This window comes from Gorilla gorilla, chromosome 19 (assembly GCF_029281585.2).
Source record: "Gorilla gorilla gorilla isolate KB3781 chromosome 19, NHGRI_mGorGor1-v2.1_pri, whole genome shotgun sequence".
Lineage (NCBI taxonomy): Eukaryota > Metazoa > Chordata > Mammalia > Primates > Hominidae > Gorilla > Gorilla gorilla.
Window position 1 is genome coordinate 89,038,183 of NC_073243.2, and position 13,383 is coordinate 89,051,565.

Genomic DNA, 13,383 nt, shown 5'->3' on the forward strand with positions numbered 1-13,383 from the left:
GAAAGCTTTACCAGTTAGTACTAAATCTGATAATTCAGTTTTCACAGGCATCACTTTGAGAAAGAAGAGAAAGGCATTCCAATTACACCCACCAGGTATAAATCATGATTCTGAATCCTGACACTGATTGTCAGGATTCAGTGTGTGACCTTGAGCAAAAGATTATTTATCTTCTTTTTTTTTTTCGAGATGGAGTCTCACTCTGTCACCCACGCTGGAGTGCAATGACGCAATCTCAGCTCACTGCAACCTCCACCTCCCAGGTTCAAACAATTCTCCTACCTCAGCCTCCTGAATACCTGGGATTACAGGCATCCACCACCATGCCCAGCTAATTTTTTGCATTATTAGTAGAGATGGGGTTTTACCATGTTGGCCAGGCTGGTCTTGAACTCCTGACATCAGGTGATCCGCCCACCTCGGCCTCCCAAAGTGCTGGGATTACAAGCGTGAGCCACCGTGCCCAGCCAAGAATATTTCTCTTCTAACTAAGCCTCAGTTACATCCCCTATAAAATGGAAAATTTTTTTTACATTACTGTTGGGCTTTTGAATAAGATAATGTTCATAACAAGCATATGTATGGACTTTGAAAATTAGTGTATTCCATATAAGGCTGAGTCAAATGTACATTTCTAGTCAAGTCAGTGAGAACACCAGTAAAACAGGTCGATCTCTACCCGTTTGCAACTTTGCTGAGTCTGAAGGTCATTGTTTTGTGACAAAGCTTTCCTTTTCAAATGTTACACTTATTTTTATTCCAAATGGAGACACATTTATGATTGGGATACAGTTTTTCACTATAAGAATAGTTAATTTGTATATACCATTGGTTGGGCATGTAGTTGGTGGTAAAATATGTAGTTGCTGTATATTTCTGAGAGCCAAAGTCTTCTTATTTGGTTTCCAGAGATTATAGTGTTCACTATTTTGCATTCACCATTTGCCTCAACAAAGCAATGTATATTATAGGATTCAACAGTTACTTGTTGGATGGATTTTTAAAACATCAGTCAATTCGTGAGGGGAAAATGGTGTTTTTTAGTAATCAAAATATTTTGCACCATTGAAATCAATAACTCTATTCTGCTATATCATATGACAGTAAAGAAATATGAAAGACAAGCATTAGAGGTTAATGAGGACAAAACAGAGTTTAGCTGCCATAACCCAGATCCTGACTCCACTGGTACCATGTGACCATCAAATGTTATTCTTATTTGTAAACTAGATAAAATAATAGTAGCAGCTTCACATGTGGTATAAAACTGTAAGTAAAATATTTAATACGATGCCTGATGCCTAGTCAGTGCTCAGTAAACTAATCTATTATTAGTCATGGATATCATAGTATTTTACTATCACTGCTGCTAGATAACTAGCCCAATCTCTATTTTCTGCTATGTGCTGGGGCAGAAGGTTCTATTCAATAGTTCACGAATCATCAACTCATCCCAGTCTATCTGGATATCACTCCTTAATCTGAATCCAAATGCCAAAATACTCAACATCACAGTTCTGTGAACCTATCGTCTCTGTCCTTCTGTCCCTTTTTTTTTTCTTTTTCTTTTTCTTTTTTTTTTCTTTTGAGACAGAGTCTCGTCAGACTCCCAGGCTAGAGTGAAACAGTGCAGTCTTGGCTCACTGCAACCTCCCACTCCCTCGTTCAAGCGATTCTTGTGCCTCATCCTCCCAAATAGCTGGGATTACAAGCACACGCCACCATACCCAGCTAGTTTTTGTATTTTTGGTAGAGATGGAGTTTTGCCATGTTGGCCAGGCTGGTCACGAACTCCTGGCCTCAAGTGACCCACCCACTTAGGCCTCCGAAAGTGCTGGGATTACAGGCATGAGCCACTGCACCTGGCCCTGGCCCTTGTTATTGACATAAATATTATCCTATGCTATCAGATGACAGCTTACATCTTCATAAACCCTCTGATTTCAGTTGCAGCTGGAGGGTTAGATTCACATGGCTGTGATTCACTATTTTGCTGATGGTGAATTTCTCAAGTGAGCATGGCTTGTCTTTGCCTTCTGCCCTCAGACTCTTTCTACACGAAAGGGGGAGATGATAGGAGTCAGTGTGCCTACATATGTATATATATTTCAAAAGAGGGCACAGTTACATCCCTGAGGGGAGCCTTAGGCTGATAAGGGAAGGAGTTTTCTGTTTTTTTTGCTTGGGAAATTCTGAGGGATATTCTATATACCTCTCCAGACATCCGAGTGTAATCAAGCTGTGTTACCCACAGTGGCCACCTCAATGAAGCCCCTTTACACTTGCTCTGAAGATAATCTGACACATAAACTATATGCACGTGGGTCTTTCATTCATCCTCTGCTTCAATGGGAATACAAGCAAGATCAACAATGTTCAGGATCTAAAAACACTGAACACTGAATATTTCTTTTCCCTACAATACATATCTGTAATTAAATACATGTCAATGATTCTGATGCAATTTCTTGCTTTTGTTTATTTTTTTCTCTTTGAAATCATTTCAGTTGAATGTGCACAACATATGAAATGGCAAAACACATATAAAGAAAATGTGATCTTTTCCCTAGACATGCAGACCACCTGGTAGGCAACTTCATCTCTTTGTTGTTTTGGGGTCAGAAGAGAATGTGGTAGATTGTATTACTCTTCAAAATTATCATCACTGGCCTCTGTGTGGTTCTCTCTAGAAAGGTTATGTATCTCTGTCATATTGACCTCTGGCTTAGCAATGTGTCTGTGATTTTCTTTAGTCAAGGATATGTATACAGAAGTGGGGTTAGTCACTTCAGAGCAAAAGTTACTGTTTTTGTTGTCTGAATGAGAATTCCCTTGTTTTTATATCTTCTTTCCCTCCCCTTTGAGGATACAGGAAATGCCCCATCAGTCTGGTTGGGTCTGGCAGTAAAAAAGCTGTCAAACAAATCTTCACAATTGTTTGTATATAGTTGTATAAAATTGTGTATAGTTAACCAATAATAAAATGTAGAGGAGACAGAGATACCCATTAAGAGACTGTTACAAAAGTCTTGGAAGTAAAAGTTCAATCAATGCAATCCAACAGCTATGACAATGATAATTGTGGATAAAGAAAATGATAAAATGATGCTTTTAACTAGTATTTAGGAAGTAAAACTGATGGAACTTGACTCACTGGATGTAAGTATAAGGGTAACGATACTTGAATAGTGGCTCATATTACATCATGTTTTAATTTTTCACGGCCTCGTGATGAATTTACTTTTGTTTATTGCCCTTTGATCTCTTCCTTGCCAACAGAGTAATCTTATAGCATAATTTTGATGATGTCATTCCTTTTCTAAACAGCCTTTATGGCTTCCATTGCTAATAAATTAAGTCTGATGTCCTTAGCTTTAATTATTTGTCCTAATGTTTTAATATCCATTTTTATCTTTCCAGTCTTTATTTTCTTAAATAAATTCTATTGATTTATTTTATTTTCCCAAAAGTAATTTTTGAGTTTCCAGGCAAATGCCTTGTGCCAGTCATTACATTACAAAACAAGCTTTAATGCTTGTTTTCCTACCTCTGCTTACATTAATTGTAACTTGTTTTAGTCAGGAGAGATTAGATACTACTAGTCTAGTAACAAAAAAATCCCCAAATCTCAGTGGTGTAGAAATAAAAGCTGTTTCATCCTTCCATGCTACATGTCCATCTAGGGACAAATAAGATTCCAATGTTCTCTTCTTTCAACAACCCATGCTGATGGAAGGGCGCACAAATTTATATTTGTTCTTCAATATTCTGTTTGGAAATGGCAATATTCTTTTCCATTCATATTTCATACTAAGTCAGATGCCAAGACTGGGGAGAAGTGCATCCCTCCTACAGGGAGAGCAGCAAAAATCTGCAAAACACACACACCAATGTAATTTATTACATGGTCATTTCAATCTCTTTCAAATCTCAATGATTTCATTAATTTGATCTTCTCCACTCCACCTTCAGATGCTCTTTTTTCTTCAACTTTTGCCATTTGTACTAATAATATTGCACTTCTTACAATGCGCTAGGAGGGGTCAAAACATTTATTTTTTAAATGACAGATAGTAAACATTTTAGGATTCATATTGTAAGTCTCTGTGGCTACTACTTGACTCTGCCATTGTAATGCAAAAGCGGTCATGGACAATACATAAAGAAATCGGCACCACTGGGTTTCAATAAGTCTTTACTTACAAAAGCAGGTGGCTGGTCTTCTGTTGTAATTTGTAGACCCCTTAGCTAGAGCAATGACTGTCCAACCTGAATGTGCATTGGAAGCATCTGGAGGGATATTAAAACATAGATTGCGGTGTCCCATTCTCTTAAAGTTTCTGATTTGATAGGCTGGGGAAGGGCTTGAGAACTTGTCTTTTCAACAAGTTCCAGGTGATGTTTTTGCTACTGGTCTGGGGACCACACATTGAGAACTCTCGACCTGTAGTACAATGTTCTGTAGTCAATGACCTGTTATTTGTGATCGAAAAAGGAATTTAAATAAATGAAAAATATACTATACAATTGAGGGAAAAGCAATGTTTATGATTCATTTTTTCATCAGCATATTCTTTTCTTCACAAAATCCAAGTGACCAAACTTAGCCACAGACTGCCCTGAATGAAATTTTTACTGGCTACATAAATGACTTACAATAAAGTTAGCATTCACCTTGTTATAGTGATACAGCATACAGTGTGTAAATATTACATTTTTCTGTGCCTCCCTTCACGTGATAGGCAGGTCACGAAATTGTTTTGTTTGTAAAGTCTCCCCAAGCCTTTGCAATTTGTCACGATACACAAAGCTTGGCTACACCACCTACATCAACACATTTGTATTCAGTGAAACAAAAAGATTTCAGACAGTCACAATAATTTTATTCTTTTTCAACACTAGCATTGAAAAGACATTGTTATTTGTGTACAATCCTCCTGTAGGTAGACATATTTTTAAAACTGTATTGAGACTCTGTACTCTTGAGATTTTTTATAGAACAAAATTAAATGATTATCTGAAATATTGTGGCATTCTTGATGTCTGAATAATAAAATGACTTAGATTCTTAGAAAATACACGATTCTTGGTGAATATATTTAAGCAAATGTTTATTCAATAGTTAGCACTTTAATAGTGAAACACAAAGAAAGATAATCATGGTTAAAGAATGCAAAGTTGTTTTGTGGCTTTTGGAGGAATAGGTTTTCAACAATAACACTTTTCATTGTAATATTTTATTGCCATTATAATATTCTATAAAGTTTTAGGTAATTATTAATAAATTCTCTCATAAAGTGACATTAACACTAATTTTTAAAATCTTACAATATTTAAACATGACAAAATTAAAACAGACCAGACTAATGTATATAGTCTTAGCAATCTTGAGTTCTTCATAGACTCTGAACCAAGTCAAATCAGCCTAGAAACAAGTAAGTGAATTAGGAGAAATTGCTTGAGCATGGTTATTGTCACCAATAAGCATCTGATTCTCGTTTAGACAATTAAACAATGAGACAGCTTCCAGGTAAACGTAATTAATTGTCTTGATTCACAAAAAAGACTTAAGCGACTTAGTGGAGGAAAGACTAATAGAATCCAAGATTTTTTCCTCCCAGGTGACAGTTCTCTGATATGCAATAGATCTCTAGCATTTGAAAAGCAAAGCTTCCGGTGCTAACCCAGGTGCTATCACTTTCTCAGCGCCTAATCTTCACCCGCTGCTAGGCTCGTTTAATGAGTCTTCTGAGAGCTAAGGAGTCCTCGGATTCATTCAAAGCATTCTACAATGAACGCTAGGGGGGAAAAAGAACAAACAAAATACATTTCAAATATAGGATTCAATTACTTTTCACAACTCAATGATGTGTCAAAGGCACGCTGTGTTTTGTTTTGAGGGCGGGGAGATGACAGGAGGGAATCCTGGGCCCCCATTGGCTCGCCGCTCGCCGCTGCAGTTGAGCTCCAGCCGCTCCGAGAGCATTATTGATCTGAAGGGTAAATGTGGAGGGAGCCACAGAGAGGGGTCCAGGCTTTTCTGAGAAGAGAGGCAGCCTCTTCCAGGAAGAAAGTGGCGTCTACTGGCTGCCCGGCCTGGAGAACCTTCTTTGAATGAAAACGGACAAAATGCAAAGCAGTGTGTTGGCACAGTGATTTGGAAAGGGGAAACAGAAGAGAAGGGTCTCACCTTCCGCGTAAGGCTGAGCTGTTGGCACCCTGCTGCGGCCGTCGGTGCTGCTGCTCCTGCAGCTGCCTCTTCTGCCATCAGGTAAGGCTTCCGTTTTTTATTGGGATTGCACCGCGTGTGTGTGATCGCTTCAGGGTGCATGCACAGAAATTCATACATGATTAATAAAGTGATGCCTAGCGTAGTGAGAAGCTGAACGAAGCTGCACACAGATCTGGCAGCTGAATTAGGAGCTTGTGCGTGGTTTTGCTTTGGGAAACTTCGGTAAGTTCTAAACAAGTCTCTGGTCCTCAGACCGTGAGAGGTTACGTGAAAAGAGGAAGGAAAGAAATGTTTTAACCGCAAATGCGTCTTAGCATGGCTAAATTTTCAAATGAAAATAAGTAGGTGCGCTAGATGTCCAACTAGTTATTTTTTTGTTATTTTATAAATGGCTTTATAGATATCTGATTTTTACAACAAAATAATGAATGCTTTATTTTCAAAGAGCTTCCAGAGATGCCGACCCCCCTCACTCATTTCTCCACTGACGCTGAAATTTATGAACTTCATTCTTCATTTAAAAAATACCACTGTAAAACCATTTAAATGTTTTAACGGCCTGCCTCTCATGGTACAGCCATTTGAGTTTCCTACCACAAAACTAATCTGGGACAAATGAAAGAGATAGATTACCAGATCTGCTGTGGGTTATATAATAGGCATTTCCAAATTATTTTAAGGTTATTGATCATTTGGTGATACATTTAACAAGGAGGAAATATGTGTGGTATAGGACATAATGGCAAATCATTTTTCAAAAAAGACCTTCAGCATTTTATAAGTATTTTCTTATGTTTTTAACATCATTATTTGTTTTTTGCTACATCGGGACCACAGTGTATTTAGAACCTCTGTACTTCAGAGTACCTGATATCTCTTATACACATTTCTCTGTACTCTCTGGAGAGGAACTGACATACTTTTCGCTGATTCTGCGACCATTTCATGATTCTCAATTTCTCATCGAGTATTTTGAAGCTCATTCACAAACTGCTCAGCTAGAAAATTACCTTACATACTGAGGGGGAAAAAATTCAAATAGAGTAGATTCTGAAAATGTGTTTACAGTTTTAAATTACACTATGCATGACCAAAACAGGAAAAATGCAACCATGCCAAGCAGGTATTAGTTTGCTTGATCTTCACTGTATACCTGAGCAGTTGTAAGGTTATAAAATAATATCCAGACACACAGCTGTCAAGAAATACTGAACCTCATCATTCAGTGGCAGCACGTCATCATTAAATTATCCTAGACAATTTAAAATATCATCTTATATATTTTTATTATTATGTCTAGAGGAGAATTCAACCGAGTAAGTTTTTATTATAAATATTTCCATGATTCTAGCAGAATGTCTCTTCAGAATTGAAAGGCAGATGGTTACTTTGCCCAAACGATGAACAGGTGATTGACGAATTGTTTTGGAGTGGTTGAGTGGATAGCCACATGCAAAACAGGGGCTTCCCTTTAACTAATTTAACTGATACATCGAGTTATTCAGCAACAATATTTAGAAACTGTCTCTCCACCTTCTATGAAAACTACTGAAGTAAAAAGAGGTTTCCAATTAACTTGAAAATCGAATTCTAGAACATAACATATTTTTCTCTTAATAACTCTTATTTCAGAGACCAATTTCCAAGATTAACCCTGGCATTGTTAATCCCCTTCCCCATTTAAAAAAATGTTTTTGATTTTCTGTGTTGTTCAGTTAATCTCTGCTTGCTGTGTTCTTAACTTCTACTGTGGTGTGCCATTTCCAAGCAGTGGGGAAGTTTTTAAGCCACGAATGCTTTTTTATTTTCTACTCAAACTCACTCCTCTCACTGATCTGCTTAGTGATGTGATCATTTTAGATAATTCTTACAAAAAAGAGAAAGCTGCATTATTGTCAGGGGGGAGGGGGAGGGAGTGTGAGTCATTTCTTCCACACACGGAATGATATGTATTAAGTTCTTACTACAGCACAAACAGTGTTTAGTTTATGGGGAAGAAAATTTCTCTTAATGCCTCACATGACATACTTACACCTCATAACTCTATCCTTTGAGGACGGAGCATAAAACTGATCTCCTTAAACTGAGCATCTTTTGAACCTGATATTTTGGCAGAGCCCATTTCATGTAACAGTCTGGGATATATAGGTTGAAATCAATCCTTTATCATTATGAGATTAATAAGGATATATGTCACTCTTGCCTCTTAAAATGCATTGTGATGAACATCAAATCAGTCTTGCCATGATAGGAGGATTCATAGAGTGATGGCTCTCTTTAAAAGTGAGCCATGTTTTCATGTAAAAATATAAAATCTAAGGGCTTGGGTAATAAAATGACCTACTAGCAGACTCTGTTGTAAATTTCTTCCTACTTCCAAAGGGAAAGAGTGATTACAGATGTCTCATTTAAAGTAAGATATTATCCTGTTCATCTTCTAGCAAATTATTGCTGTTTTAAAAGTAATTATGTCAGAAATTATCATGTGATCATTACAACATCAATAGAGAACATTTTGCTTATAATCTAGTACCAATTGATATTCCTATTTATGTTAAATTATAGGTGGAAAATATTTATCCTTCCTGTTTAACAAATATTGCATTTTATTTTTATGAATAGGCTTAAATAGTACCCAAAAATAAATTTAATTGTTAAATAAATGAAAATGTATTATTTTTACTGGGAGCTCTTTATTTTGCTGATACTTAATAACTGAACAATTTAAACTCAGAGCTTTTAAAAGCATTTAACCAAACTTTAAAAGCAAAATATGTGTGTGTGTGAATGTGTACTATGCTGCCTGTATTGAATATCAATAGTAGTTACTCAAAGTTGTTTTCAAGCATCTCATCATAAGATGATTAATAAAATGGAGTAAATAACTTTTTTACAACATATTAAGTGAGAGTTATGACTGTTCTAAAATTACAGATGAACTCTACGTAATGTTATTCTACCTTTTGTGAGATTATAGATAAATGCTTTAAGAATTCAATTATTCAATTACTCAATTATTAATTATCACTTCATTTAGTAAGCACCTGTTAAATTATTGAAAACAAGGCATATGTTTACCAGTCTTATAAATTTAGCTGTATTCAGATTTGTGTCTATCATGTTATAGCTGATGGTGTTAAGGGATAAATTAAATCTTCATTATGCTTCAGGTATTTTTTTACAGTGGTTTTCTTTCATAACCCTTGCTCCGTGAATATTTAATCCATTGCTCTACAGATGGATTTATATTACCTTGAATGTAAGATATGTGTTTCTTGAACAATGTAAAATTCTTCTTAAAATATATACATCTCATGCATATATCTGTGAAGATTCTAGTGAGAAACAATGAGACTCCAATCTGTACGCCGATACCCATTAGGGAAATACAGGACTTACATATTATTCCTTAAATCTATGTGTTCAAATGGATGTATGTTACTCTTGCCTCTTCAAATGTATTAAGTTTTTACTACGCGTTCAAATGGCTGAATGATGCATGCTTGGTTCCAAGTCCAAATACATAGTCAAACATTAGGACATAGGTAGTGTATTTAGACTTACCGGCAAAGCACGATGCTAAATACAGGTAAGGTTGAATATACCTTTAGTGCAGCATAAAATCAATAGGTTCTATAATTCCAATTTCCTGGAAAATTATTATAACATACAAGAAAATTCCCCCGTGTACAAAGATGAGAGTCCTGATGCACTGTCTACATGATGATGTGGAAAGTTCAAACCTTGAGTCAGACAATTGTTTGAAACCATAGTTTGAGGATTATTACATGAGCAATTTGGGAAAAGTTATTTAACTTTTTGAACTTTGAGTTATTCTGTTAATTTAATTTGAATTACCCCACAGATAACACTCATCATGGTCAGGTCTTTCTCCTTTTAACCTTCCTCATCTCTAAGCTAGATTTGTAGAGGATAACTACAGCCAGAGCTGGCACATGGGGTTGGAAGAAAATATGTAATGTCCAGGGTTTGTTATGTGTTGAATTTTGTCAAGTTGGGGTAAAAGGGGTTCTCAAGTGACTTGTCTAAAAAAAAAACATTTTTTGATGAAATGTGAGTCCTCACTCTGAAGAAGCACAATATATCCTAAACTTTATATGATATGATGAGAAAAAAAAATCCACACTTACGTACAGCGTAAAAAAAGTACAATACGGAAAATAAAGATTTCCAAAATGGAGAAGAAAGACAGATTATCTACAAAATATAACAATTAGACTGAATCAGTATTCTCAGTGACAGCAAGGAGAGCCAAGAAATGTGTACCTATAATTCCATTATAACTCAAATAAAATAATTGCCAAGCTAGAGTTACACACTGAAGAAATTCTCTTTGAAAAGTAGAGACATTTTCAAACAAACAAAATCACCAGCATCCCTCCCTGATAAACTAACTAACCAATGTGCTTCAAGAAGGAAAATGATCCCAGACAGAAGATCTGAGATCCAAGAAGGACTGGGAAGCAAAGAAAATGGAGACCATGGGGGTGTGGGTAACAAACTTTGATCGTGTACGAACAATAATATTACAAATTTATGGAGTTACATAATTGAACTAAAATACTGGACAAGAATAACAAAATTGGGGGATAAAGTCTTGCAAGATGGTTACACTGTTTGAAAGAAAGAATAGGCTATTAATCTGGCACCACATTAGGTAAGTTAAAATGTAGAGTAATCACTAAAAAGCAGCAATAGTATCAGTAATTGATTGATTAAGTAGATAAAACAATCACTTGAAGGTAAAAAAAAGAATGCTTTCAATGGACAGACATGGATATTCCTGGAATTTGAAAAATTAGTAAGTTTACATTGTGATGAAAATTTTGCCATCATATTTCAAAAGGTTAACATGTCAAATAGAGACAACAGGAGGTAACCAGAGAGTTAGTACATAATGAAGGGAAATTTGTAGTATTTTGTTTTATAGAGACTTGAACACATGAATAGATAAAATAGAAAACATTAAAAAGAGACTGATCACCAGGCATGGTGGTGCACACCTTTCATCCCAGCTACTCAGGAGGCTGAGGCAGGAGAATCACTTGAACCCAGGAGGCGGAGGTTGCAGTGAGCCGAGATCACACCATTGCACTTCAGCCTGGGTGACAGAGTGAGACTCGGTCTCAAAAAAAAAAAAAAAAAAAAAAAAGAATAAAAGAAAGAGGCTGATCATACAGTAAAAGGGAATTAAATGATGGATTAAAGTTTTAGTGAACATGAAAGTTTATAATATCTGGAGGATAGATGAGGGATACAATTAGAAAATGTCATTAATTTTAATAATGCCAGTGATAAACTATTTTTTTAAAAATCATATAATTTTATCTGGCACTTCAATGTTTATTCAAAAAAGGATTATTAGGAAATAACCAAAACGTGATGCTAATTAAACGATCAAAAATAATACTTTTAAATGTAATGGAAAGAGCTTCAGATGCTCAGTAAATGTTGAAAACTAGAGGAAATTAACATTAATAGTTTCCATTCTACAGTGAAAATATATTTTGGGGTGCTATCATCAGCACTAAATGAAATGATGTATTTAAGACGATTTCTGAGTAAAGAATGTAGGAATGATTGAAGTAACAGCAGATAACAATATACCCAAATGAAGTGTCTTCCTGCAACTTTCTGAGTCAATATTTCCATGAAGGGTTGCCATTATTTTAAGGGATGTGATTGCAGGCAGGTTTTAAAGCAAGATTTTACTGAAACTCTACTCTTTCCTAATTACTAGGAAATGATAGTGACTGAAAAGTGCAAAACAAGCTCTTGGCAAGGCTTTAAGTTATATGTTTACTTAGGTAAGAATAGAAAACCTCAAATAAATTTCTCAAGTAAAAGAGTGTCTTATAGTGAGAAATCTAGTTATATTAATAACTATCCAGGATTTGTGCTTTAACACCTACTAGAAGAAGGTCACCAATATAAGATCCTACAAGAAGGAATCCCAATATAAGAACTGTTGTTGAGAATGGAATTGGAATGAATTGTAGTCGTGTCAATAACCTAACACATAGGGCAAATTCCTATTTATATTAAACATTAACAATAAAAATTTTAACAACGGTATTAAAAAAATTGTCTTTCATATACTCAAATCTCAACATTTTACATTTTGCTGGCTGACAATTTTTATATGCCACAATTATATAACACCAGTGATGAGGGAAAGAGGTATAAATGAAAATATATGGCATGTGATCTGCCCTGGCCCAGAGGTTTACACACACCTCCAGATAGGGATATTGTCAAGCAGGTGTTACTTTTTAAAAACAAAAGTGAAGGTCATGCTTATTTAAAACACAAAAAACATCACAAAAGCACAGACTTGTCTCGTAGAGTTTTGGCTGGATTGTAAAATGTGGAATCTTTGGGAAGTAAATTTGACAGTATCCATCAAAATTCAAAATCCAGCAATTCTAATGTTTAGATGATTTTTTTCACATTAAATCTTTCATGTGCTTTTTCTTTATTAGTTTCTGGTTTTATTCTTTCATCACTGAGTGCTTCTTCTTATTCTCTTTTTCTGAGTTCTCTGTGTCTTTTGACCTGTAAATACATCTATCAGAGCATCCCAGGATACCATCATAGGCCCACTCATCTCTCTATCTAGAGAATCACTGAAGGGGTAATTGCATCCAGTAGCATGGGTTTAAATGCCATCTGGATGCTTTTTCCAAATCTATGCCTTTACTTCTAATCCCTCTGCTGACTTCAATTCAGAATGCCTGCTCAATATTTCTATCTAGGAATCTAACAGTCACTTGAAACTCAACTTGTTCAAAACCAGTCTTTTCATTTCTGCCCCTCTTTACCGCACCCTAAATATACCCATTTTCCTAATCTTCTTTATCTCAGTAAATAACATAATTATCCTTCCAATTTCTTAAGACCTAAGGGTCACTTCTGAGACTTTGCTCCTCTCCATTCCACCCACATGTGGTACAATATCAATTCTACTGCTTCCTGACTTCCTTCTCTAAATATGTCTTCAACCCAGTAACTTCAAAAACCCAGTAACTTCAATCCAGTAACCTCACTTCCTATACCACAGTCACCTTCGCTCCAGACACTATTGTCTCACATCGAGACTGTACACTAGTCTCTAAACAGATATTTCTGCT

The 13,383-nt window shown here is 35.7% G+C and overlaps 1 protein-coding gene across 2 annotated transcripts in view; it reads left to right on the forward strand.

The window, feature by feature from the left end:
* The first annotated feature begins 5,972 nt into the window (after window positions 1-5,972).
* The window catches only part of CDH12 (cadherin 12), a 1,104,089-nt gene continuing 1,096,678 nt past the window's right edge, over window positions 5,973-13,383 (forward strand). For both annotated transcript variants that reach the window (XM_055367890.2, XM_055367891.2), the window contains exon 1: window positions 5,973-6,271. The gene's annotated coding sequence lies outside the window, so the exon portion shown is untranslated. The remainder of the gene's footprint in view (window positions 6,272-13,383) is intronic.